This window comes from Hemitrygon akajei, chromosome 4 (genome assembly GCF_048418815.1).
Source record: "Hemitrygon akajei chromosome 4, sHemAka1.3, whole genome shotgun sequence".
NCBI classification, from domain to species: domain Eukaryota; kingdom Metazoa; phylum Chordata; class Chondrichthyes; order Myliobatiformes; family Dasyatidae; genus Hemitrygon; species Hemitrygon akajei.
Window position 1 is genome coordinate 139267159 of NC_133127.1, and position 22773 is coordinate 139289931.

Here is a 22773-nt window from a genome sequence, read left to right on the forward strand (position 1 = left end):
AGTGGCTGGAATGAGCAGGAGTGAGATTATACATGGAGTCAATCTCAACTATTCATTGGGAAGCTGTGGCCTACATCATGATGGGTAAGTAGATTGAAGGGGATCTGAATTTGATTGGTAATATTTTTGATGCTCAGTTTTGAATCTCAGTACTATATAGTTTTAATTATCATTATCTGTAGCCAGGGAGATGAACTACAAGGAAGTAACTGGCAGGAGGGTGACTAATCTGGGGTAGTGGATTCAGGACCCGGCAAAGACAAACCTTTTAGACCACTTGGCCCCTTCAAATCTGTTCCACGATTCTATCATGGCTGATTTAACATCCCTCTCGACCTATTCCCCTGCATTCTCCCAGCAAGCTTTGACACCCTTACTAATCAAGAACCTATTAAACTCTGCTTCAAATATACCCAATGATTTGGCTCCACAGTCATCTGTGGCAATGAATTCCACAGATTCGTCGCCCCCTGGCTAATGAAATTACTTCATCTTTGTTCAAAGGAACATTCTTTTGTCCTGAGGCTGTACTTTCTCCCCCCACACACACTATAAGCATCCTCTCCACATCCACCTTATCTAGGCCTTTCAAAACTTCATAAATTTCATTGAGACCCCCCCCCCCCCCCAAAATTCCATTAAGTACAGGCCCAGAACCAACAAACTCATCATACCTTAACCCTTGCATTTATGGATAATTCTTGTATCTTTCTAAGATAAGGGGCCCCAAACTGTTCACAACATTCCAAGTGCAGTCTCATTAATGCCGTATAAAGCCTCAACATTATATCCTTGCTTGACCCTGCTGCAGTGGAAACTTACTGCATTTGCAATTCACCAACAATGACTGACTAATGTTGAATGGAAAAAATTGAAAGTCATTATACTATGGAAAGTTTACTATATATTTTACTGCCTTTACAGTTTGTTTTGAATATTTAATGAGAATGGCTGTGCAAATGTTTTTGCTGCCACCTTGTGGAAAAAGCTTTACTTAATTTTTTTTATTGAAAATGGGAAGTTTTTTAATTATGGGTAAGAATTAGTGGACCAGATAGATTTTTACAGCAACTCTGTATCTTCATGATTATTATTGTCCTAACTCTTCCCCCCATTTATTTAAGTTAAATCTTAATTTCCCAGCTCCCATTGTTGTCTTTGATTCTGTGTCTTCATTTTATTTGTCCAGGTCTCTATCTTACTCTCACAAAAAATGAATTGAATTTACTTGATTTCTTACATCCTTCACATACATGAGTAAAAATCTTTGTTATGTCTTCATCTAAATGTGCCGCTTGCAATCGTAGTAATTTATAATAAATAGAACAGTCAATGTAATATAAATTACACTCAGATCAGTGTGAGTTCTTAAATTCAGTAGGTACATTATTGGAAGGAATACTAAACATAGAACATAGAATAGTACAGCACATTAAGGCCCTTCAGCCCACAATGTTGTGCCGACCCTCAAACCCTGCCTCCCATATAACCCTCCACCTTAAATTCCTCCATATACCTGTCTAGTAGTCTCTTAAACTTCACCAGTGTATCTGCCTCCACAACTGACTCAGGCAGTGCATTCCACGCACCAACCACTCTCTGAGTGAAAAACCTTCTTCTAATATCCCCCTTGAACTTCCCACCCCTTACCTTAAAGCCATGTCCTCTTGTATTGAGCAGTGGTGCCTTGGGAAAGAGGTGCTGGTTGTCCACTGTTTATTCCTCTTAATATCTTGTACACCTCTATCATGTCTCCTCTATTCCTCCTTCTCTCCAAAGAGTAAAGCCCTAGCTCTCTTAATCTCTGATCATAATGCATACTCTCTAAACCAGGCAGCATCCTGGTAAATCTCCTCTGTACCCTTTCCAATGCTTCCACATCCTTCCTATACTGAGGCGACCAGAACTGGACACTGTACTCCAAGTGTGGCCTAACTAGAGTTTTATAGAGCAGCATCATTACATCGCGTCTCTTAAACTCTATCCCTTGACTTATGAAAGCTAACACCCCATAAGCTTTCTTAACTACCCTATCTACCTGTGAAGCAACTTTCAGGGATCTGTGGACATGTACCCCCAGATCCCTCTGCTCCTCCACACTACCAAGTATCCTGCCATTTACTTTGTACTCTGCCTTGGAGTTTGTCCTTCCAAAGTGTACCACCTCACACTTCTCCGGGTTGAACTCCATCTACCACTTCTCAGCCCACTTCTGCATCCTATCAATGTCTCTCTGCAATCTTCAACAATCCTCTACACAATCTACAACACCACCAACCTTTGTGTCGTCTGCAAACTTGCCAACCCACCCTTTTACCCCCACATTCAGGTTGTTAATAAAAATCACGAAAAGTAGAGGTCCCAGAACAGATCCTTGTGGGACACCACTAGTCACAACCCTCCAATCTGAATGTACTCCCTCCACCACGACCCTCTGCCTTCTGCAGGCAAGCCAATTCTGAATCCACCTGGCCAAACTTCCCTGGATCCCATGCCTTCTGACTTTCTGAATAAGCCTACTGTGTGGAACCTTGTCAAATGCCTTACTAAAATCCATGTAGATCACATCCACTGCACTACCCTCATCTATATGCCTGGTCACCTCCTCAAAGAACTCTTATCACGCTTGTTAGGCACGATCTGCCATTCACAAAGCCATGCTGACTGTCCCTGATCAGACCATGATTCTCCAAAAGCCCATAGATCCTATCTCTAAGAATCTTTTCCACCAGCTTTCCCACCACAGACGTAAGGCTCACTGGTCTATAATTATCTGGACTACCCCTACTACCTTTTTTGAACAAGGGGACAACATTCGCCTCCCTCCAACCTCCGGTACCATTCCCGTGGACAACGAGGACATAAAGATTCTAGCCAGAGGTTCAGCAATCTCTTCCCTCGCCTCGTGGAGCAGCCTGGGGAATATTCCGTCAGGCCCCGGGGACTTATCCGTCCTAATGCATTTTAACAACTCCAACACCTCCTCTCCCTTAATATCAACATGCTCCAGAACATCAACCTCACTCATGTTGTCCTCACCGTCATCAAGTTCCCTCTCAGTGGTGAATACCGAAGAGAAGTATTCATTGAGGACCTCGCTCACTTCCACAGCCTCCAGGCACATCTTCCCACTTTTATCTCTAATCGGTCCTACCTTCACTCCTGTCATCCTTTTGTTCTTCACATAATTGAAGAATGCCTTGGGGTTTTCCTTTACCCTACTCGCCAAGGCCTTCTCATGCCTCCTTCTTGCTCTCCTCAGCCCCTTCTTAAGCTCCTTTCTTGCTACCCTATATTCCTCCATAGACCCATCTGATCCTTGCTTCCTAAACCTCATGTATGCTGCCTTCTTCCACCTGACTAGATTTTTCACTTCACTTGTCACCCATGGTTCCTTCACCCTACCATTCTTTATCTTCCTCACCGGGACAAATTTATCTCTAACATCCTGCAAGAGATCCTTAAACATTGACCACATGTCCATAGTACATTTCCCTGCAAAAACATCATCCCAATTCACACCCGCAAGTTTGAGTCTTATAGCCTCATAATTTGCCCTTCCCCAATTAAAAATGTTCCTGTCCTCTCTGATTCTATCCTTTTCCATGATAATGCTAAAGGTCAGGGAGTGGTGATCACTGTCCCCCAGATGCTCACCCACTGACAGACCTGACCCAGTTCATTACGTAATACTAGATCTAGTATGGCATTCCCCCTAGTCGGCCTGTCAACATACTGTGACAGGAATCCATCCTGGACACACTTAACAAACTCTGCCCCATCTAAACCCTTGGAACTAATCAAGTGCCAATCAATATTAGGGAAGTTAAAGTCACCCATGATAACAACCCCGTTATTTTTGCACCTTCCCATAATCTGCCTCCCAATCCGCTCCTTGGTATCTCTGCTGCTACCAGGGGGCCTATAGAATACCCCCAGTAGAGTAACTGCTCCCTTCCTGTTCCTGACTTCTACTCATACTGACTCTAAAGAGGATCCTGCTACATTATCTACCCTTTCTGCAGCTGTAATAGTATCCCTGACTAGTAATGCCACCCCTCCTCCCCTTTTTTCCCCCTCTCTATCCCTTTTAAAACACTGAAATCCAGGAATATTGAGAATCCATTCCTGCCCTGGTGCCAGCCAAGTCTCCGTAATGGCCACTACATCATAATTCCATGTATGTATCCAAGGACTCAGTTCATCACCTTTGTTCCTGATGCTTCTTGCATTGGAGTACACACACTTTAGCCCTTCTACCTTACTATCTTTATACCCTTTATTCTGCTACTCTTTCCTCAAACCCTCTCTATATGTTAGATCTGGCTTTACTCCATGGACTTCTTTCGCTGCTCTATCACTCCAGGTCCCATCACCCTTGCAAATTAATTTAAACCCTCCCGAACCATGCTAGCAAAGCTACCAGCAAGGATATTGCTCCCCCTCGAGTTCAGATGCAACCCATCCAATCTGTACAGGTCCCACCTTCCCCAGAAGAGATCCCAATGGTCCAAACATCTAAAACCCTGCCCCCTGCACCAACTCCTCAGCCACGCATTCAACTGCCATCTCCTCCAATTCTTACTATCACTATCACGTAGTACTGGCAGCAATCCTGAGAACGCCACCCTTGAGGTCCTGTTCTTCAGCCTTCTGCCTAGTCCCCGAAACTCACACCAGGACCTCATTCCTCTTCCTGCCTATGTCGTTGGTCCCAACATGTATCACGACTTCTGGTTGCTTTCCCTCTTCTACCAGGATGTCATGCACCCGGTCAGAGACATCCCGGGAGGCAACAAACCATGCGGTTTTCCTTCTCACATCCACAAAATCTCCTGTCTGCTCCCCTGACTATAGAGTCTCCAATGAAGACAGCTCTCCTCTTCTCCATCCCATCCTTCTGCACCACAGGGTCAGACTCAGTGCCAGAGGCCCTGCCACCATGGCTCACACCTGGTCGGTCGTCCTCACCAACAGCATCCAGGATGGATCTACAAGTATTTGGATAGACAGGGACTTATTAGAAAAAGTCAGCATGGCTTTGTGCGTGGTAGGTCATGTTTAACAAATCTATTAGAGTTTTTCGAGGAAGTTACCAGGGAAGTGGATGAAGGGAAGGCAGTGGATGTTGTATACATGGACTTCAGTAAGGCCTTTGACAAGGTCCCGCATGAAAGGTTAGTTAGGAAGATTCAGTCGCTAGGTATACATGGAGAGGTAGTAAATTGGATTAGACGATTAGACATTGGCTCAATAGAAGAAGCCAGAGAGTGGTAGTGGAGGATTGCTACTTTGAGTGGATGCCTGTGACTAGTGGTGTGCCACAGGGATCAGTGCTGGGTCCATTGTTACTTGTCATCTATATCAATGATCTGGATGATAATGTGGCAAATTGGATCAGAAATTTGCTGATGATACAAAGATTGGAGGTGTAGTGGACAGTGAGGAAGGTTTTCAAAGCTTGCAGAGGGATTTGGACCAGTTGGAGGAATGGGCTGAAAAATGGCAGATGGAGTTTAATGCGGACAAGTGTGAGTTATTGCACTTTGGAAGGTCAAACCAAGGTAGAACATACAAGGTAAATGGTAGGACACTGAGGAGTGCAGTAGAACAGAGGAATCTGGGATTACAGATACATAATTCCCTAAAAGTGGCGTCACAAGTAGATAGGGTTGTAAAGAGAGCTTTTGGTACATTGGCCTTTATAAATCAAAGTATTGAGTATAAGAGTTGAAATGTAATGGTGAGGTTGTATGAGACATTGGTGAGACCGAATATGGAGTATTGTGTGCAGTTTTGGTCACCTAATTACAGGAAGGATATTAATAAGGTTGAAAGAGTGCAGAGAAGGTTTACAAGGATGTTGCTGGGACTTGAGAAACTGAGTTACAGAGAAAGGTTGAATAGGTTAGGACTTTATTCCCTGGAGCGTAGGAGAATGAGGGGTGATTTGATAGAGGTGTATAAAATGATGATGGGTGTAGATAGAGTGAATGCAAGCAGGCTTTTTCCACTGAGGCCAGGGGAGAAAAATCCAGAGGTCATGGGTTAAAGGTGAAGGGGGAAAAGTTTAAAGGGAACATTGGGGGGGGGGCTTCTTCATGCAGAGAGTGGTGGGAGTGTGGAATGAGCTGCCAGATGAAGTGGTGAATGCGGGCTCACTTTTGACATTTAAGAAAAACTTGGACAGGTACATGGATGAGAGGGGTTTGGAGGGATATGGCCCAGGCGCAGGTCAGTGGGACTAGGCAGAAAAATGGTTTGGCTCAGCCAAGAAGGGCCAAAAGGCCTATTTTTATGCGGTAATGTTCTATGGTTCATTCTGATGGCCTGGTGGAAGAAGATGTCCCAGAGCCTGTTGGTCCTGGCTTTTATGCTGAAGTACTGCTTCCCCGATGGTAGCAGCTGGAATAGATTGTGATTGAGATGACTTGGGCCCCCAATGATCCTTTGGGCTCTTTTTACACACCTGTCCTTGTAAATGCCCTGAATCATGGGAAGTTCACAACTACAGACATGCTGGGCTGTCTGCACCATTCTCTGCAGAGTCCTGCGATTAAGGGAGGTACAGTTCCCATACCAGCCAGTGATGCAGCCAGTCAGGATGTCCCAGTACCGATGTGTCTTGGATGTGCCAAACTTGAGACAAGTGGAGAGATTTTGTCTGATGTTTTGAGTGTACAACTTGAGCTCTTACACATTCTCTTTGCTCTAAAATGTTCTCAATTTTAGTCAACGATAACTGGAGTTGATAATGCCACTGCCTATCCAGGGTAGATCAGCGGATTTTCTTCTTACAGACGATTAGAACACAGAACAGTACTTAAGCTCTCAATGTTTGCACTAGCTCTGTTACCAATTTAAACTGTGCCTCTGCCTGAACATGAACATTTCCTCCCTGTTCACACGCCTGTCAAAATTTCTCAGATTTGCTGGTGTATCTGCTTTCTTCACCTCCTCTGAAAGTGTTTCAGGCACCTACCACTTAGTAAAATAAGTCTTACCACAGAGCTCTTTTCAACTTTCCCCTTTCACCTTAAAGCCATACTCTCCTAGTATTCAACATGCCCATTAGATGCTCTGCCTGTATCCAACATCAACATACCAGAGAAAACAATCCAGGAGGTTAGGCATACCTCCTTAAAGCTAGTAAACTCCAATCCAGGCAACATCTTAAGGCACTGTATTTTGGGGGCTAAATATAAAATCAAATCCAACCAATCAACCATACACAGACAAACAAAATAGTGTTCCTCTGGGGCCAAGGTGCAAAACATACGCAGCAGAAGGCATACAGTACATTCAGGATAGCAGGCACACATAGGCACGCAAAAAAAAAAGCCCAAGTCCCTGAGTGACATGTCCTGCAAATGTGTGGTGTGGTTCCCAGCAGACTGCAGCCAAATGCACATGCAATTCAGCTTGTCATTCCACCGATCAACCACTGGAGGGAGCACTGCCAGGAGAGGCCAGCCCCAACCGAGCATGGACTCCACACTACACTGCTTCTGGCGTCCCCTCTTCTGGATGGCAACAGCATGGGCTTGAGACCTAGTCTTCACTACGACCAAGGTCAGGCAGCTCCCCTGCCATCTGTCACACCCAGGGGCGTATCTACAGAAAATAGCGCCTATGGTAAGCACAGAAATTGCGCCCCTGTCTAAACATCTGACACCCATCTTTTAGATAACTTTATCATAATATCAGCTCAAAAATACAAGTCAAGCTCATTAATCTTTTAATTAACAAATTATGGCACTACATGAAAATTATATAACAGCACCTTCCTTGCTTTCACTGATGCAAATTAGTCTATGATGTGATCAAAGTCAGTTTTTTCGGTTTTTTCTCTTTCTACACTCAGCAGAGCAAGATCACAGAGTCTGCTTGACCCATGGAGGCTCTCAAATATGAAAGTATTAGTTTTAACTTGCTGAACGGTCTCTCACAGCTGGCAATGGAAACTAGCATTATCTGAATAGCAATGCAAAGATTGGGGAAGACGTTCTCATCTCCATACTGAACAATAAATTCAAGAAGCTCTTCAGGTCTTGATATTTTCATGTTGACCCGCCTTGATAGCAACATTCTGCAATCCAAAATTTCTTCATAGCTGCTGTCCATCAACATCAGAACTGTACAATTCGTCAGTTTTCGCACTTCTTTAGGTCGTTACCGTCGGCGCCATAACACAGTCCCTTGACATTGAGAAGGAACCCAAACTTGGTGCCAGTGTTGTGCAAACGAGTGAACCTTCTGTCCATTTCTCTGTGAAGATGGTTGAGTGTTTCTTTCATGACTCTTTCCATTTCCTCCTTAGCTGTTAACCCAGCCTCTCTCAAGTTCTCATCAGCCATTCTTTTCTTTAGTCTCTGATGTCTTTCAACTTCAATATTCCATTCTTAACAGAGACCGACTCCTCCTTCGAGTGACTCACTGACCAACAATTCTCTTTCATCATAAAAATGATCTGGGAGGGTTTCCAAATCCAGGATAGCATCGTGGAAGTTCATGCTAGGATCCTGCAGCCTCTTTTGAATACGGTCAATGCAAATGAGTACTTTGTTCCAAAATCCTAGCAAAATCAGAAAATCATAACTCAACATGCGGTTGTACAGCTGCCTTGCGTCACTTCTCATTTTCATTGTCTATCATGTCCTGAAGGACTTGAAGTATCTCCTCAAGTCACTTGTTGACGGCTTCACTGCTTCTGTCCTTGCACTCCACCTGGTTTCGGACTCTGACTTAACAACCACAGGCAGTGTTTTTGAGTTTTTCCCAGCGCCGTGTTGAATGAGAGAAAAACACGTAGAGAGCTTCGATGGATCCAAAAAATGTGACCATCATTGTATCCTGCTTGGCTGCATGTACAGCCACCAAGTTGAGTGAGTGATTGTCGCAATTCACAAACACTGCCAGGTTGTTTTTCTCACTTATTCTTTGATGAACACCACTTCTGTGTCCAGCCATCACAGCAGTGTTGTCATAGCACTGTGACCGACAATCTTGTAGCTCCATTTCATCCTTCTCTAGCTGTTTCAAGATGTCTTCAGCCAAGCTCTCAGCATCCTTTTGGCTTATCTGGATAAAACCAAGGAAGGACTCTGCTGGGCCACTTTGGGGAGGGTGTATTATGATTAAAGGCCCGAAACACCTGATGATCCGAGGGTGCATTACTGACGATATGTCCCAGTGCACACCCGGTTCGTTGAACCAAGTGGGGTCGGACCACGATAATGAAAGGCATGGACCAGATTAACCTGACTTCCCCATACAAGCCTAGCCACCATAGCAGCTCATACTCAAAACTCTGCAGCCTAACCTCTCCCAGCCAAACATATACATCCACCAGCCCAACACTCAAACCATATCCTAAAGTCCAAAAGGGGCACACACCCCCACAAACCCTGGGCACTTCCCAATTAACCCTGGCTTCAGCCCCACAAACCCTAAGCACACCCCGATTAACCCTTGCTAAACCCCCACAAACCCGATGTCCTATGTCAGGAGGGGCAAGATTTAACAAAGGCAAGTGTTGGACCTGGTTAATGAAGGCGTGGGCCAGATCAAAGTGGCAGGATCGCGTGAAACTGAATCTCAAGTGACGAAATCAAAAAGCACAAGAGGGCTGATTCGCCCACTGCCCTCATAATCTCAACCTAACCCAGCCAAACATATACATCCACCAGCCCAACACTCAAACCTAATCCTGAAGTCCAAAAGGGACACACACCCCCACAAACCCTAGGCACTTCCCGATTAACCCTGGCTTCAGCCCCACAAACCTTAAGCACACCCCGATTAACCCTTGCTAAACCCCCACAAACTGGATATCCTATGTCAAGAGGGGCAAGATTCAACAAAGGCAAGTGTTGGACCTGGTTAATGAAGGCGTGGGCCAGATCAAAGTGGCAGGATCGCGTGAAACTGAATCTCAAGTGACGAGATCAAAAAGCACAAGAGGGCTGATTCGTCCACTGCCCGCATAATCTCAGCCTCACTACTTCTGACATTTGCTCACGGTGTGCCTGAACAGGAGTCGAGTTGAACATGAGTCCGTAGTACTTGGCTTTATGAATGCTTCTCAATAAACTCTGACAAGCAGTGAATGCCATCATGTGGATGAATTTATTCTGGACACCCGTTGAAAGATAAGACGTGGATCCAGGATGAGTTTCCAAATGAGTGAGGTGTTCTTTTATGACAGGGTCAAAGATGGCCAGTAGTTTCAGTAAGCCAAGGAAATTTCCCACATTGGAGTCATTGTCTAGCTGAAGTGACTCCATGTTCTCACAAAGCCAGGTTCTGAGTTGCAAGGAATTTTATGCAGTGAAGGATTCTCGTCAAAATATCACGCCACTTCTGCTTTTCCTTCTCAATCTGTGACTGAAATACCGTGTCAATAACTCCTCTGTTTCCAGCTAAATTTCTTTCCATTTCTTTTCACTGTGTGAAGCATTCCTGATGATTCTTGGTATTTTCATGAACACTGATCTTTTCAGGTGCTTTCCACTAGTTGAATCCACTTTCCTGCTCCAATAAGGATTGATGGTCTGACCAGGAATAGAGAAGACAACAGATACAAAATGCAGACTTTTTAGAAGGGGAATAGACCAGCCATGAGCGAGTCACTTCCTCACCATGACCATTTCCCTATTTCCTCTGGAACCAAGTTTTGTTCACTGAGTGGTTATTTGTTGGTAGGAAAGGACCCTCACTGTTCTGGAAATACTTCGAACCCAGCTTTATTATTTCTGTTCTCAATGTGTCAGGCAGAATTGCTTTTCCAGTATCCTTGTTGAGCTTCAGAAGTCCAATGTCATGCTGTTCAATCACCTCTGATATGACAGTTTGAGGCTCTTTGACACCATTTAGTTCACTAGGTTCAGTGTCGTCAGGTTCAATCTTGTCAGGTAAAATCTTGTCAATAAACTCAACACCACCACCATCTCCTTCCCCTCCTGTCATGTCCATGTTCTCTGTGGCCGCCTCACTCTTAATCTCATCATACTCGGATTTATCTGACTTGACTTCCTCCTCGGGTTGTGACGCATTTGTACTTGATCCACCTTCAGATTCTAACAAACTTGTAGCAGGTGCAGGAGACTCCATGGAACGTGTCGAACTACTTGTTCCGGGCTTTTCAAAGAAGGGCATGAAGAACTTGCTCGACTTCTTGGCTTCCTCCGCCTCCAACTTTCGTCTCTTCTATTCTTCAGCTCCACTTTTCTTCTTTGTGAAGAAACTTTTCATGGTCTTCTTACACAATGCTCTGAAATAAGGCCATCCTAGTGCTTCTCACCCATGATAATCAAAGCCAGATCATATATCTGAAGAAAATTCTTTTTTCACTATCCGAGGATGGCTTGTCTGACTTTAACAGAAACGGCTCAGTGGCGCCCCCCCTCTTCAAGTGGCACCCAGGGCATGTGCCATACCTGCCATACCTTAGATACGCCACTGGTCGCACCACCAGACAAGGGAAACAGGCCTGCAGCATCTTACATTATCAGTGTTCAACAGGGTCTTACGATTGCAAGTCCATAGCTTCCTCAAAGTGGCTGCACAGGTTGATAGGGTGGTGAAGACGGATAGGCATGTTCGACATTACTAGTTGAGGTACTGAGTTCAAGGGTCAGGAAGTTGCATTGCAGCTTTGGTTAGATTACACCTGGGCTATTGCGTTCAGCTCTGATCACCCTATTTGAGAGGGTTATGATGATGGTGCCTGGATTAGAGGGCATATATGGTAATCGGAGAAGTTGGACAAACTTGGATTGTTTTCTCTGGAATGGTGGAGACTGAGAGGAATACCTGATAACAGTTTGAGAGGCATAAAGAGAATAGAAAGCAGTAAAAGCCAGCATCATTTTCCCCTGGAGCTAGATGTCTAATAGTAGAGGGCATGCATTTAAGGTGACAGGGGTAAGTTCAAAGGAGGTATGATGAGCAAGTGGTTTTAAACAGAGTGGTGTGTGCCTGAAATGCAATGCTAAGAGTGGTAATGGAGGTAAAAATTATAGAGACATTTAAGAGGCTCTTAGATGGTCACAGGAATTTGCAGAGAATGGAGAAATATGGACAGCATGGACAGCATGGACAGCATGGAAGTCCTGACGAAGGGTCTCAGCCCGAAACGTCGACAGTGCTTCTCCCTATCGATGCTGCCTGGCCTGCTGTGTCCCACCAGCATTTTGTGTGTGTTGGGTATAAGTTTTGTTAATATATTTAATTACTAGTTTAATAAGTTTGGCATGTTGTAAGCCATAGGGCTTGTTTCTGTGCTGTACTGATCTGTGTTCTACACACAAACCACCAATTTTTTATGGAGCTGCAAAAGTACTTACCTACTTTTTTTACTCAAAACTCTGCCTGATGAAGACAATCGTGCAGCCCTGTCTAATTGTGTTACCACTTTCTGGAAATCATGGACATGTGCCCTAAAATCCCTCTAGTCTTTAGTACTCCTGCCATTTCTTACATTTGATCTCTCAAAGTGGATCATCTCACCTGTCCTGATTAAACTCAATCTGCCATTTCTCTGCGCATATATGCAGCTGTATATATATGCAGCTGTATATGCAGCTGTATCCTTTAACAACCTTCCTCACTTTCTCCAGTTCCACCAATTTTTGTTTTGTTTGCGAACTTAATCAGCCCGCCTATATTTCCATCAAAATCATTCATAGATTAGAGGTCCTAGCACTGATCCTCCTGGTACAGCAATGGTCAAAAATTTCCCATCAGAATAATACCCTTCTGCTATTGACAAGCCAATTTTGAATCCAATCTACAAATGTCCATGGATCTCACATATCTTAATCTTTTGATCAGATTACCATGAGTGATGTTGTTGATAGCTTTACCAAGTCCATGACACAATATCCACTGCTCTACCCTCATCACTTTTGTCCCACCAGAAAAAAAATTTCCCGCGTTTTGAAGATGTGACCTACTCCATATTACTCTGTTATCCCAATTAAGTTTATGCTTTTCAAGATGTGGGCACTTCCTACCACAAAAGTTTCTTCCAATAATTCTCTTATCATTGAAATATGGCTGATTCAATATTTTCTACTGCCCTTAAATAAAGAATCTGCATTAATTATTCTTCAGTCATCTGGGACTAAAGAGGATACAAAGCACTCTATCAAGGTCTCAGCAATCTCCCATCTTAATAACCTGAGCCTAAACCCAAATGGCTCTGGGACATGTCTTATCTTAATGCTAAAGTTTTCTCACTTGTTCAGTAAAGGTCCACCTACGTACACCCTCATGCCTGCTCTTCCCTTCAATGTGATCTTGGCTGATCTTCCACACCACTTTTACACACTCACCCAATAGCCTTGATTTCTGTAATGTAGGAGCCATGTATCTATTTTCTCTGTCTTGTAGACTCTCCCTGCCAGTATACAGACTCCCCAACAGCAAGCCTCATGTAGTGCCTCTGTGCTGCCGACATATGGAAACGGAACTCCTTTCGGGTTCAGGCTGAACTACAGAGGATGGGGAGGAGGTCTGGCCCCTGCACATGTAGCATGCAGGCTCACCGGTCTGTGGACATGCCCTGGTGCTCGTGAACTAGATCCCCAGCAAGATAGATAGCCTCACTGCCTTGTGGGCAGCCTCAGGAGTAAACCCAAACAGCAGATCCGGAGTGGAGCCCCTAAGGTGGCTGGATGTCGTCGAACATTCTTCCACCAACTTCTGCAGCCAAGCTGGTGCCAAATGCTTCATAAGCTTTCTTTTTGGACTATACTGGTGAGGCCAAGAGGGTGGATCCTGAGGATTGGGTATCTCAGGATCTCCATACCTTCCGCCTAGGCTTGTGATGGTCATCATCATCACCCATTATCCTGCGAGACAACCATTGTATTTAGAGGCATATTTATTATGGTAATCTGTCACGTGGGTTAGGTGTGGCAGAAGCAAATGAGTAAAGTTATGTATTCAAACTTGTGCTTAGTTGCTTATTTTGGTCTAGTGGGAGGGGTTGAGCCACAGAGAATTATATTTTTTGTTAATCATCAATTCAGTTTGACAACTTAATTGTACTAATTGGGCCATTAATGCAATACTAACTTTTCTGAAATATGTTAGTTCAAATGCTAGTTTTGTTACTTTGCTAAATTGAATGTTATATTGCTAATTTAATTTTGTTAGTATAAAAATACACTATAAGATTGTTCATCTTTGCTGGTTTCGTAATAAAGAAATGAACATACCTTCTTTTGAATTTGTAACGTTGTTGTTTTGAAAGTGCATGATACAGTGTCGATCTCCTGACTGTCAGCAAAAAAGTTATACCAAATGAACCCCAGTCTACAGTTAAGGATGGCCTCAAACCTGTTGGCAAAATTGAAATCACAACACTGAGAAGCCTGCATGTTGGCAACCCAGAAAGCTCGTGGTGAGTAAACAAGCTTTTATTGAAACATGCTGTGAATTTGTGGTCTGAAAGGTCAGTGCTGCCTGCACATTGGGCACCTTTGCTCGATCATATGGCGATTGCTTCATCACTTCGTTTTACTGAAGTGCTGAAATACTCTGATTGCCAACATTTAAATTGAAGACAGTTTGCTCAGTCTGGTTGTAAGTGCTGTTGACGTGCAGATAGTTTGTTTGTTGATTATGTTAATTGATTTGAACATTACTGATGCTGTGGGCAATTGAAGAGTTAATTGTGAGTTGTGCAACTAGAGAAAGTAACATGAGTGTATTGGAGCATGGAATTATGCCAACGATCCTGCAGTTGCAGCTTGCAAAAGAGAAATTAAAGCTAAAGTAAGGGTAATCCAATTGAAAGTTCTCAAAGGAGTATAAAATAAATGTGAACAAAATTAAAGGTTTAATATAATCTATTAATGATCTTTTGAAAATTAAAGAAACGCCTTACACGTGCAATCTTGCCTTGAGGACTTGAAGCTCTGTTGCTTCAGAGCTGTAGCATGTGATTAGTAATATCATGTTCTAATCTCATTACTTCACAAGATTGAGCAGGAAGAGCAAAACAGATGTTCTTTCAAGCACTGGTTGTTCGTGTAGTGCATTCAGAATCAGGTTTATTATCATTGGTATGTGTCATGAAATTTGTTAACTTAGCAGCAGTTCAATGCAATACATAATATGGAAGGAAAAAAGTAATAATAAATAAAAAAGTACAAACGTTTGTAAATCAATTACAGTATATGTGTATTGAATATATAAAAAATCAGACAAAAAAGTGAGGTAGTGTACAAGGGTTCAATGTCCATTCAGGAATCAGGTGGCAGAGTGGAAGAAGCTGTTCCTGAATCGCTGAGTGTGTGCCTTCAGGCTTCTGTATCTCCTGCCTGATGGCAACAGTGAGAAAAGGGCATGTCCTGTGTGCTGGGGGTCCTTAATGATGGACGCTGCCTTTCTGAGACACTGCTCCTTGAAGATGCCCTGGGTACTTTTTAGGCTAGTACCCAAGATGGAGTTGACTAAATTTACAACCCTCTGCAGCTTCTTTCAGTCCTGTGCAGTAGCACCCCCCCCCCCCATACCAGACAGTGATGTAGCCTGTCAGAATGCTCTCCACGGTACATCTATAGAAGTTTTGAGTGTATTTGTTGACATACCAAATCAATTTGCGGGGATGTGAAACAATGGTCGAACCAAACATGTTATATTGAAGGTTATGTTGCTGCAAAGTGAATATGTGTCTCACCTTCCATTATTAGACAATGTTTCTCAAATTCCAAGGAATGTTTTGACTATGCATATAGCTGAAGACCCACAAAATGTCAGACTTGCAACAGTGCGTCAAATATCAGCACTACAAGTTGTGCTGCAGGCAGAGCATCTTGTGTATCTAATATCTCCTCTGCATGCATTAAAATGGAGGCTGAATTAGCTGCAAGTATTGCATGGTGACAATTGAAGGACAAACATACTCTGGAAGAGCAAGAGGGAACAGCTGCAGAAGAGGAAGGAGCAGATTAAGTTGCAGGAAGAAATTGCCACACAGGTGGCCAAAATTATATGCTAAGGGCTTCAAGAGTGCTGAGTGAGAGCAGCGGGAAGAGTTTAAAAGCAAGCAGAGTTTAAAGGTGACGGTTATTTCTTCAGCGATTTGAACGGGGCATGACTGCGCAAGTGCATGGAGATCGGCCAGTGGGAAGAGTTTTAAAAGAAGACAGATTTACAGAGCGGGCGACGGAGTAGAGGGAGACAGAGTAGGAAGGCTTTGGCTCAACAGTGCTTCGGTGATAAAGGGTCGAGGTGAGGTAGGTTATCTGTTTAGAATACAGACAAAGTATGTGTGTTGAGGCTGATTTTCTGTGCTCAGTGTCAGATATGGGAGGTTCTGGAGACTCCCAGCCTCCTGGATGACCACATCTGCACCAGGTGCGTTGAGCTGCAGCTCCTTAGGGACTGTGTTAGGGAACCAGAGCTGCAGCTCGATGACCTTCGTCTGGTCAGGGAGAGTGAGGAGCTGATAGAGAGGAGTGATAAGCAGATTGTCACCCCGGGACCCCAGGAGACTGAGAAGTGGGTAACAGCCAGGAGAGGGAAGGGCAAGAGGCAGATGCTAGTGAGCACCCCAGTGGTTGTCTCCCTTAAAAATAAGTACTCCTGTTTGAGTATAGTTGGGGGAGATGGCCTACCTGTGGGAAGCGACAGTGGTCACACCTCTGGCACACAGTCTGGCCCTGTGTCTCAGAAGGGTAGGGAAAGGAAGAGGATGGCAGCAGTGATAGGGGACTCTTATAGTTGGGGGGTCAGATAGGAGATTCTGTGGACGCAGGAAAGAAATGCGGATGGTAGCTTGCCTCCCAGGTGCCAGGGTCTGTGATGTTTCTGATCGCGTCCATGATATCTTGAAGTGGGAAGGAGAGCAGTCAGAGGTCATGGTACCAACGACATAGGTAGAAGGGTGGAGGTCCCGAAAACAGGGAGTTGGGAAAGAAGTTGAGAAGCATGACCTCAAAGGCAGTAATCTCGTGATTACTGCCTGTGCCACATGACAGTGAGTACAGGGATAGTGAGGTGGAGGATAAATGCGTGGCTGAGGGATTGGAGCAGGGGGCAGGGATTCAGATTTCTGGATCATTGGGACCTCTTCTGGAGCAGGTGTGACCTGTACAAAGAGGACGGGTTGCACTTGAATCCGAGGGGGGACAAATATCCTGGTGGGGAGGTTTGCTAAGGCAATTGGGGAGAGTTTAAATTAGAAGGGCTGGGGGCTGGGAACCAATCCGAAGTGACTGAAGAAAGGAAGTTTGGCTCACAGTTAGAGAAAGCTTGGAGACAGTGCGAAAGGGAGGATAGGCAGGTGATAGAGAAGGGACACACTCAGACCGATGGTTTGAGATGTGTCTATTTTAATGCAACGAGAGTTATGAATAAAGTGGATGAGCTTAGAGTGTGGATCATTACTTGGAGCTATGATGTTGTGGCCATTACAGAGACTTGGTTGGTGCAGGGGCAGCAATAACTACTTTGAGTGCCAGGCTTTAGATGTTTCAGAAAGGATAGGGAGGGAGGCAAGAGAGGTGGGGGCATGGCACTGTTGATCAGAGATAGCAGCACAGCTGCAGAAAAGGAGGAAGTCATGGAGGGGTTGTCTACGGAGTCTCTGTGGGTAGAAGTTAGCAATAGGAAGGGGTCAATAACTCTACTGGGTATTTTTTATAGACCACTCAATAGTAACAGGGATATCAAGGAGCAGATAGGGAGACAGATTTAATAATAACAGGGTTGTTACCCAATTTCCCTTGGGATCAATAAAGTATGTCTGTCTGTCACGGTGGGAGATTTTAATTTCCCAAGTATTGATTGGCATCTCCCTAGAGTGAGGGATGTAGATGGGGTAGAGTTTGTTAGATGTGTTTAGGAAGGTTTCTTGACACAATATGTAGATAAGCCTACAAGAGGAAAGGCTGTACTTGATCTGGTATTGGGAAATGAACCTGGCCAGGTGTCAAGTCTCTCAGTGGGACAGCAGTTTGGAGATAGTGATAACAATTCTATCTCCATTACCACAGCATTGGAGAGGGATAGGAACAGACAAGTTAGGGAAATGCTTAATTGGAGTAAGGGGAAGAATGAGGCTATCAATAGGAACTTCGAAGCATAAATTGGAAACAGATGTTCTCAGGGAAATGTACGGAAGACGTGGCAAATGTTCAGGGGATATTTGCGTGGGGTTCTGAGTAGGTATGTTCCAATGAGACGTGGAAAGGATGGTAGGGTGCAGGAACCATGGTGTACAAAGGCTGTTGTAAATCTAGTCAAGAAGAAAAGAAGAGCTTACAAAATGTTACAAAAACTGGGTAATGATAGGAATCGAGAAAATTATAAGGCTAGCAGGAAGGAGCTTAAGAATGAAATTAGGAGAGCCAGAAGGGGCCATGAGAATGCCTTGGCGGACAGGATTAAGGAAAACCCCAAGGCATTCTACAAGTATGTAAAGAGCAAGAGAATAAGATGTGAGAGAATAGGATCAATCAAGTGTGACAGTGGAAAAGTGTGTACAGAACCGGAGGAAATAGCAGAGGTACTTAATGGTTACTTTGCTTCAGTATTCACTACGGAAAAGGATCTTGGTGATTGTAGGGATGACTTACAGCAGACTAAAAAGCTTGAGCATGTAGATATTAAGTTAGAGGATGTACTGGAGCTTTGGAAAGCATCAAGTTAGGTAAGTCACCGGGACTGGACGGGATGTACCCCAGGCTACTGTGGGATATGAGGGAGGAGATTGCTGAGCCTATGGCGATGATCTTTGCATCATCAGTGAGGACGGGAGAGGTTCCAGAGGATTGGAGGGTTGTGGATATTGTTCCCTTATTCAAGAAAGGGAGTAGAGACAGCCCAGGAAAATAAAGACCAGAGAGTCTGACTTCAGTGGTTGGTCAGTTGATGGAAACAATCCTGAGAGGCAGGATTTATGAACATCGTGAGAGCATAATATGATTAGGAGTAGTCAGCATGGCTTTGTTAAAGGCAGGTCATGCCTTATGAGCCTGATTCAATTTTTTGACAATTTAACTAAACACAATTGATGAAGGTAGAGCCATAGATGTAGTGTATATGGATTTTAGCAAGGCATTTGATAAGGTACCCCATGTAAGGCTTACTGAGAAAGTAAGGAGGCATGGGATCCAAGGGGACATTGCCTTGTAGATCCAGAATTTGCTTGCCTGCAGAAGGCAAAGAGTGGTTGTAGATGAGTCATATTCTGCACAGAGGCTGGTGTGCCTCAGGGATCTGTTCTGGGACCCCTACTCCTTGTGATTTTTATAAATGACCTGGATGAGGAAGTGGAGGGATGGGTTAGTAAATTTGCTGATGACACAAAGGTTGGGGGTGTTGTGGATAGTATGGAGGACTGTCAGAGTTTACAACGGGACATTGATAGGATGCAAAACTGGGTTGAGATTTGGCAGATGGTGTTCAACCCAGATAAGTGTGAGGTGGTTCATTTTTGTAGGTCAAATATGATGGCAGAATAGAGTATTTAATGGTAAGGCTCTTGGCAGTGTGGAGGATCAGAGGGATCTTGGGGTCCGAGTCCATTGGACATGCAAAGCTGCTACGCAGGTTGACTCTGTGGTTAAGAAGGCATGTGGTGCATTGGCCTTCATCAATTGTGGGATTGAGTTTAAGAGCAGAGAGGTAATGTTGCAGCTATAGAGGACCCTGGTCAGACCCTATTTGGAGGTACTATGCTCAATTCTGGTCACCTCACTACAGGAAGGACATGGAAACCATAGAAAGGGTGCAAAGGAGATTTACAAGGATGTTGCCTGAATTGGGGGGCTTGCCTTATGAGAATAGGTTGAGTGAACTTGGCCTTTTCTCCTTGGAGCAATGGAGGATGAGAGGTGACCTGATAGAGGTGTACAAGATAATGAGAGGCATTGATCATGTGGATAGTCAGAGGCTTTTCCCTAGGGCTGAAATGGCTAGCAGGAGAGGGCATAGTTTTAAGGTGCTTTGAAGTAGGTACAGAGGAGATGTCAGGGGTAAATTTTTTATGCAGAGAGTGGAGTGCGTGGTATGGGCTGCTGGTGGAGGTGGAAATGATAGAGTCTTTTAAGAGACACCTGGATGGCTACATGGAGCTTATTGAAATAGAGGGCTATGGGTAAAGCCTAGGTAGTTCTAAGGTAGGGACATGTTTGGCACAGCTTTGTGGGCCGAGGGGCCTGTGTTGTGCTGTAGGTTTTCTATGTTCTATGTGTGCTAAAGGTGCTCCAGTAGAACCATCATACGGTGTGATTTCCAATATTGTTAGGGCACAGAACAAAAGCAACGTACTGAAATGTCAATGTTGAGGTAGTTTGGGCTATTTACTCTCTGCCTGCACTAAGGAGACACTCTGAACCCATGTCATATCCAACTGCTGAAAGGGCTTTGCCACTAGTGTGTCCGCTGTGAGAGTAAAGCTAAAATTGACCTGGAACAAAGGGAAGGGAAATGGTCTCATCAGCTAAAAGGGATTGTCTGTTCTGCAAGGGTGAACATACATTGGTTATGTGCTCTCAGCTGGAAAGAATGGCACATAGTGAGAAGGTTGCCTTCCTAAAGAAGAATGGTGTTTGCTTTGGCTGTTGGTGTTTCGGATACATCAGCAAGTGTTACAGGAAGCATTCTTCATGCAAAGTGTGCAGTGGAAAGCATCCCTACCTACTTCATATTTACTACAACAAAAAGGTGGCAGAATCAAGGCAGGCTGTGGCAGAACTGGACACAATTGTGTCCCTGTAGTACTCTGGTAACTAATGGCCTTACGGGGGCTGGCAATCATGGTTATAAATTCCCATAGTTCCAGTACAAGCGAAATCTAAGGAGGGTAATGAAACAGAGGTTCTGCTTTCCTAGAACAGGAAAGTACAGCAGTGTTCTGTAGTGGGCCTCATGAACAAGCTCAACTTCACAGGAAAAAGAACATGCACTCCCTTACGCTCCATGGGTTAGGAGAAGATTATGAGTAGCTACATTGTCACAGGATTGGAAATGGCTGACTTAGATTGTGAAAACTATTGTGAACTACCTAACGTCTACATGCAGAAAAGTATGTCTGTCCACAGAGGGAACATTCTAGCTAAGGGGTATCGCCGGGGATAGTTTCACCTGAAACATGTCCATTACTCAGAGATTGACTCAGAAATTAAGCAGTTGAAAGGGACTAATGTGCTAAAGCATTGGAGCCATTGTAAATGATTCACAGTATTAATGATGCAATTAGAACAATGTTGGGTTAGACTGTGAATGGACAACTGAAAGGAGACCATGGTAATGGAAGAGACTGTGCACGACTAGAGCTAACAGTTAACAGGTTCTCATTTTTTTTAACCTGTATGAGCTTTGGCAGAAGGCAGAGTTCATGGAATGCAGTCAGGATGAAGAACCTGGTTTGTCAAGAGAAGATCACGTTTATGGAGCTGGTTACGAATTCTGCAAAAATGGTGGATGGCCACTACCAGATTAGTTTCGCTTTGAGAAAGGAGGAGATGAACATGTCAAATAATAGGAAGATTGCTGAACAGTGTGCTCTAAGGATGAGGCTTTAGGAAGAATTTGTCATTTCATACTGACTGCACTACTTTCATGGAGGATATCATCTTCAAAGGTTATGCCGAAAGAGTTCCAGGAGAGGATCTGAAACAGTGATGGGAAAGTCTGGTGTTTTCCACACCAGAAAGGGAAACTTTATGTTGTGTTTGCCTCTGGAGCAATGTTTCAGGGAATATGACTTAACACTTAGCCTTCACAGGGACCCGATCTCAGTAGTTCACTGATTGGAGTCATAACCAGATTCAGAAAAGAACCAGTGGTTATCATGGCAGATACTGAATCAATGTTTCTTCAGGTTAAAGGATCAGTGGAAGATGCAGGTCTACTGAGGTTTACTTGGTGGCCCAATGGTAACCTCCTCCAAATATGGTAGACTTGGTGGTACATCCCTTTGGGGCTATTTCATCACCAAGCTGTGTCAACTTCACTCTTATGAAATGCACAGAAGACAATGAAGAATAGTTTTGCTACAAGATTATGGGTATTTTTTTTTGCAATCCTTCTATGTAGATGACTGCCTTGTTCATTGTCCTCTGAGGAAGGAGCAGTGTTTCTCTATTATGACCTATTATCATTTTGTGCTAGAGGTACCATTTGACTTACAGAGTGGTTAAGTGCTAACAAAAAGTGCTAACTGTGATACTAGAAGAGCAAAGAATGAAAAAGTGAAAAACATGAAGGATATGGCTTTGGATTAAGATATACCTTTGCTGGGGAGATTACTGGGTGTGCAATGGTGCATTCAGTCTGGTACTTTCAAGTTTAAGATTACAGTCTAATGTAGACCACTCACCAGAAGGGGGAATGATCTCCACAGTTAGTTCCAACTATGATCCCTAAGGAATCTTGAGTCCGATGATGCTATCTGCTAAGAAAATCCTACCAGATCTATGTAAGAAAGGGTTTGGTTGGGATGACACTATACCAACATCAGTTGCTCATGAGAGAACACAAAGAACTCTGCCAGTTGGAAGACTTTAAGGTTAGACATTTGAAGCCCCTGGACTTTGGAGAAGCCACTGCTCCACAGTTACACACTTGACAGATGCAAGTAGAGATGACTATAGAGCAGTGATTGACCTTTAAATGCACAATGTGTGTTTTCAGAACTTTTATCATGGGAAATTCTAGGGTAGCTCCTTCCCTTTTCCCAGGCTCACCGCTGCTATGTATGCAAGTCGTATAAACTCATTGCACATGCAGCTTGAAGACAATGTTTTGAAC

General features: G+C 44.0%; 1 long non-coding RNA gene across 1 annotated transcript in view; it reads right to left on the reverse strand.

Annotated features, from left to right (window-relative positions):
• LOC140726705 (uncharacterized) overlaps positions 1 to 14385 on the reverse strand; it is a 48820-nt gene extending 34435 nt beyond the window's left edge. The window contains exon 1 of the long non-coding RNA XR_012098703.1: positions 14226 to 14385. This is a non-coding gene — a long non-coding RNA (uncharacterized lncRNA). The remainder of the gene's footprint in view (positions 1 to 14225) is intronic.
• Positions 14386 to 22773: the final 8388 nt, after the last annotated feature.